The following is a 6,066-nucleotide window of genomic DNA, read 5'->3' as shown; positions in this document are numbered from 1 at the left end:
TTGCTGGGTGCAGTAGCTCAAGCCTGCAATCCCAGCACTTTGGGATGTCAAGGCAGGAGGATTGATTGAGGCCAGGAGTTTGAGACCAGCCTGGATAACATAGTGAAACCCTGTCTCTACAAAAAACAAGAAACAACAACAACAACAACAGAAAACCTAGCTAGATGTTGCGGCATGCACCTGTGGTCCCAGCTACTCAAGAAACTGAGGCAGGAGGATCCCTTGAGCACAGGAGGTTGAGGCTGCAGTGTGTTGTGATCGTGTCACTGCACTCCAACCTAGATGACAGAGGGAGACTCTGTCTCAAATAATAATAATAATAATAATGGGAAAATTATTAATACTACCTACCTTATTGGTTGTGAGGATTAAAACTAGTGGCATTCAAAAGGTATTCATTTCACATAAAAGATTCCACTTACCAGCAAAATGAATGGCATAAGTCAGGTACTTGATAAATGTTTTTATTCATTTATTTTGACTTTTTTATGAATGGAGAGATTAATGAATTCACACTGAAGCACCTTAGGTTTGAACAGAAGTCAATGAGTGCCGTGCTCACCTGATGCCAGCAGGCAGCATGGTTCAGAGCACAGACTCCCATGCCAGCCTGCCCGCAGGAAATCCTGGGCCTTCCAAGCTCCCTGTGAGCAGTCTGTGCCTCAGTTCCCTCATCTGTTCAGTGTGGCTGGTGTTAGGAACCCTTCTCCTGTGGGTGGAGAGAGGACGGATGAAGTCATGTGCATCAGGCACGTGTTTCTGATGTTTTCTGGAATGTAGGAACCAGTGCTGCCCCCTCCTTCCCTATTGGTGGCTCCTCCCTTCATAATGGAAGCTGCCGAAGTCCAGCTGCTGTTTGCGCGTGTGCAGACCCAGGATCCTCTGAGACAAAGCAGCAAGGTTCAGCGGGAACCCTGCAGGTGGCAAGGGAGCAAGGGTCTCATCTGTCTTAGCAGTAGCTTGAGACTGGCCCCTGCAACTCCGTGGCAGGAATTTAGAAGCTGTGTGAGGACAATGGAGAGAAGGGACTAGACCCAAACTCTTCACTCAACAGGGGCAGGCTGGGAGGTTCCGGACCAATGCTCAGGGTCAGCAGTCAGGCCAGATGGACCAAGAGGTTGGCGGCTGGACTACATGGCCATCTCTCGGGCTATTTGGCCTTCATTTCACCTGGGAGGATGACGGGGCAGGTCCCTGGACAGAGCAGCTTCTGGGCTTCTGGACAATCTCAGGCTGCTCTGTGGCTGCTGGAGATGAAAGGGTCTTGCCAGTCATGTTTGGCCTTCCTGCCAAAGTGGAGAGTTGTCCTGTCCATCCTCAAGGCCCCCGATGTTGGCTGGAATTTACCGTATACTCTTGTAGCTTCCTTTATTACCACTCACTTCTGCGAGGCTGCAGTGGACTTCGTCTTGTTTGTCATATGAGTGCTCAGGTTTTCCATCATGCTGCAGTCCAGCGGGTGCCATGAATGTCTGCTTAGTGTTGCTGTCACAGAGAGAGGGGAGTTGGTTGTGACTGCCCAGTCACCAGTGTTTTTGTGGGTTTCTGGCAGGGCTAGTGGGACCACTCTGCCAATGAAACTTCTGTTAATATTATCTCGGTGCTTTATTAACTAAATTCTTAAGATAAGGTCCAGAAAGACCCGTGTTAGACAGAAATCAGCACCATGTTGCCTAGAATTCCCAAGAACAGCGAGTGTGCTCTCAGGACCGAACCACCTCGCACCTGCCTTTGTGTAGCGTGAACACCTTTGAATGCATTGAATGCTTTTGAATGAGTTACCGTTTCTTCACTCTTGGAACTTTCCATCTCTTTGCCATTTTTGTTTCCTGTTCACAGACCCTGTCTGATTCTCCCATGCCTTTCCAAAGTTTGGATTGTTAGCACGAGAATGATTATTTCTTGGTAAATGCTTTTATTCTTAATTTCTTAAATTCTTTTAACATAAATGCACATAAATTATGTTAGAGTTTATGCTCTTTTGTTTTACAATAGCATTTTATTACAAAGGCACATTTGAGCTGAGATATAATCTGATCTCCTGGGCTTTTGTATGTTTATCCCATTATTCACATTTTTTGTCCTTAGCTTTTTGTAGATTTTCAAGTGGGCCACCTCTCCTTGTCCTTATTGCATGTCAGCTTGTTTTTGACAAGTCATTTTTCTGATTTTAGAAAGACTCTTTGACATCTCAGCCACTGTGCGGAGAAGGCAATGTCCCTTCTCCCCTCCTGCAAATTTATGAGATGGTTGCCTGCAAATTTAATGAGATGGTCTTCGATTTCCTTACTTCAGCTGCGGGTGGACGTATGATGCGCCCCATGCTCCAGGCCTGATCCCTTTGTGGGGACCCTCATGGAGCACCTGCCTGGAATGAACTGTGACTTTGACCTCCCCTTCTGGCCTCTTGGGCCACTAAGCTTTCCGCTGGGCTCCTTTCCCTTGCAGGCTAACCCCAGGGGACTGTGACATCAGAACTCCATCCCCAGTGCCGTGCCAAGGTGAGCCTGCTTCTGCTGGGAGTTATTACCAGATGAAACCTGAGGGAGGAAGGCCAGGTATTTCCTGAACGTCATGGAACACGAGGCCCAGGTGACTCAGCGAGGTCAGAGTCTGCTGCGGTGGTGGCAGTTGGCAGGGGGGAGCCTGGAGGGAGGTGGGGAGTTAATGACTGCCTGCCTCCTCCCTGATCCGGCCTGCCTCTCTGCTGTACCATGCCTGTGATTTCATAATGCACACCTTTGTAAACAATCCATTTAGCAACCAAATTATACACTGGGTAATTATAGCTTCCAGCTTCATGTCAGGAGTCCCCTGCTCAACAGTGTGCTCCCGGTGATACTGCCGCCCAGAACGGGGACTGGCTTTGCTAACATCCTGACGAGACATCGGGGAGAGACGGGAAGTGGCAGGTAGGTTGCCTTGACTTATGTTAATTGTCTATGTCAGGCCTGCGGGTCTTGTTTTGACAGTCCCGAAATTGTGTTAGGACTGCTGATTAAATCAATATGGGAAACTGGGCCAGAGGAGTTTCTCTGTAAGGAAAAAACAATCTGGGTAAGATCAGATCCTCAGGTGTGAAGGAGGGAGTCTCTTTTCACAGCCCCCTTGACCTTCCCATCTCACTTGGAGCTTCCGCTCTCTGTGCCAGCTGCAAAAATGGACCCGGGAAACACGGCAGAGGGTAGGAGCTACGGGGTGAGCAGAGTCACAGCAGGGGACAGGGCTGCCTTGGAGGCCAGCCCATGCATTTACAAGGATGTATTCAAGGTTTAGTCTGAGCCCTCACTTTGTGGCTTTATAGACGGTTGTTTTAATAGGACGCAGTGAGGAGGGAGGGGCGCAACCCTGGAGATGGCAGCAATGGGGGTGGCTGGGAGACGTGGCCACAGCTAAAAACAACCTGGGCGTGGCTCTGAGTCAGCAAAGGGGGATATTTTTCTCAGATTTATTAAAAGTGGTAGCTGCTGGTGATGCTTGGGTTTATAACCTTACCATTTATTTATATCTGATGATTCCCCGCTTCTTTTTTAAAAAAAAAAAAAAAAAAAGATCTTGTTTTGTTGCCCAGGCTGGAGTGCAGTGGTGCTGTCATGGCTCACTGCAGCCTTGAACTCCTAGGCTCAAGTGATCCTCCTGCCTCAGCCTCCTGAGTAACTGGGACTACGGGTGTACACCACCATGTCATGCTAATTTTTAAATGTTTTGTAGAGATGGGATCTCACTGTGTTGCCCACGCTGGTTTCAAACTCCTAGCCTCAAGCAATTCTCCTGCCTCAGCCTCCTGAAGCCCTGGGATTACAAGCATAAGCCACCGCCCCCGGCCAGATCACATGATTCTTTACATCTCTGCTGACAGATTTCATCACTGGTGCTGAGTGCAGGGAGTCCCACAGCCACTTACACGTGTTGTATTGCGAGGTAATACAGGCCTGTGTGACTTGCTATTCTATGGCTGGGCTTCTGTCTGCAGATGCCTGGTTTCTCCACTGCCAAGGCTCGAGGTCTGACACATCCATGAAAGTCAACAGTGAGGATGCAGTGACAATGAGTCGTGCATGAGCGTTCCCAGGCCTCGCTCCCCTGCCCATAAGAGAAGGCTTGGCATCTCAGCTGACTCGCCCTCTGCTGCCCTGGGAAGGGGGCTGCCATGGTCAGAATGCCTCTCTGCTTACTTGGGCTATGGCTGGGGAGGAGTTCTTCAGGAAATCTTGAGGAGAGAGGTGCTGGAGTATGAGGACAATAGATGGAAAGGGAAAGAAATTTGAGGAGGTATTTCTGTGGGCCATGTGTCTCTGTTTCAGCATTTAAGAACGCATATAAGGAACTTCAGTTATTTTGCAATGACTCTTGTTGCTGGGTGGTGATTCTTGACTCCACCATTGGTTGAGTCTTGACTGCAGGCATCGCAGCTTCAGTGGGATTACGGAACACCAGCGCACAGAAGCAGTACGCGGTAACTGACAGACAACAGTCACACTGCCCCTTGTGTTTCTGGAAACCCTGGGAATAAAGGTGATCTGGCTCAGCTCATATCCTTGGGAGCTTTAGCACACAAGCAGACCCAGAGATACAGGCTCGGATCTGAATCCAGGAGGCCCAGCAGGAACGGACGGGAAAACGTTCATTTCTCAGAACGTCTCAGCACACGTTCATGAAAGCTCTATCTCTAGGGCCATGTTCACTGTGTATTTAGGGAACTCTGCCTGTTGTTTTTATGTCCATTTCTGTAACTGTCAGAACTATGATCCCATTTTAAAATTTGCCTGAGTGCTTCCTCAAATGCAATGGATAATTTGCTTAACTATACTATTAGCATAAATTTGCATATTTATTTCATAATTAAAATGAGTAAGAATAAAAGGCTAATTACACCGAAATTGCATGAGTCACCATAATTAAAACTATAGAAAATAATTTTACTTATAAATTTCAAAATCCTGAGTGATCTGTTATTCATCATCACATGCTCATTCTCATCTTACCTCTATTGCATCCTGAATGCTGGGGTGGGAGGACTCCAGGTATGATGGAGCTGGAATTGGAAGGTGTTCTTGGACCTCAGGAAGACTAGAATCAGATGGAGGGTAGAAAGTCAATCCAATGGATTTGTGTAGAAATCACACCCAAACCAAAGGGTATCAGGCACAGGCATCTTTGGTAGTATTGGCAAGGCTCTAGGTCTCATGTGGGGTGGTGGGTTTATTATTATGTTTCATAATCAAATATTATTATTGGATCCATAATGAATCAATATTATTGGATTATTTTAATGTACTGAATATGACTACATTTTTTGAAGAAGAAGATAATGAGCAAATGTGTTTTTGAATTTCCTTCTAACTTCTAATCCATCCTGCTTTTTGCCACCAAACAAGTCTTCCTAAAACACTGATTTTAATGATGTCGTGGCCTAAACACAGTCATCAGTGACTCTACCTGTAGACAGATAGAACTCCACCTTCCTTACCTGGCATTTGAGGCTCCCAACTTGTTTTTCTATGTGTAATTTCTTCACAGAATCTTTCATTAAATAAGCTACCCTCACTGTCCTGTGAATGTGATTTTCGTGTTCTTAATGTTGCACCTTTGCTCACACTATTATCCTCACCTCCCCTGATAACATCAACACTATTAGGCACTTACTGTGTGTCAGGCACTCTTGTTCACTAGGAAAAGAAAGAAATGGTCCTTATCCTTAGTCTTTCCACGCCCAGCTCGAATACATTCGCATTGATTGATTGATTCATTCAGGACGCAGTGTATCTAATCTAGGACCCTGTTCTAGAAGCTGTGAGGGAAACAGGGTTGAGTAAGAACCAGTTCCTTCCCTCCAGAGGCCCCATGCTGGAACTCTCTTTGGTTCCCTCCATGAAACTTTGTGCTCTCCTCTCCCCACTGAAGCCCATGGAAATCCAGCTTTTCTCAGAATTTCTAATGGAACAAAGCAAAAACTGACCCAAGTGTTCCTTTTATTTGTTTACTTGATTGTCTAAGGTTGGGTAAGATAGAGGAGGAAAGGACTCTACCTCATGGCTTGTCCAGAAGAGGGCAGGGCCACCCTTG

The 6,066-nt window shown here is 46.8% G+C and overlaps 1 long non-coding RNA gene across 1 annotated transcript; it reads left to right on the top strand.

Moving 5' to 3' along the window:
* Positions 1–300: 300 nt before the first annotated feature.
* Positions 301–4,880, top strand: LOC129049467 (uncharacterized). The gene is made up of 2 exons (XR_008512567.2): positions 301–2,912; positions 3,712–4,880. It is a non-coding gene; the product is annotated as an uncharacterized LOC129049467 (long non-coding RNA).
* The last annotated feature ends 1,186 nt before the right edge of the window (positions 4,881–6,066 follow it).

This window comes from Pongo abelii, chromosome 14, assembly GCF_028885655.2.
Source record: "Pongo abelii isolate AG06213 chromosome 14, NHGRI_mPonAbe1-v2.0_pri, whole genome shotgun sequence".
Taxonomy (NCBI): Eukaryota; Metazoa; Chordata; class Mammalia; order Primates; family Hominidae; genus Pongo; species Pongo abelii.
The sequence above is the reverse complement of the archived record's forward strand: the minus strand, read 5'-3'. Positions and strand labels throughout refer to the sequence as shown.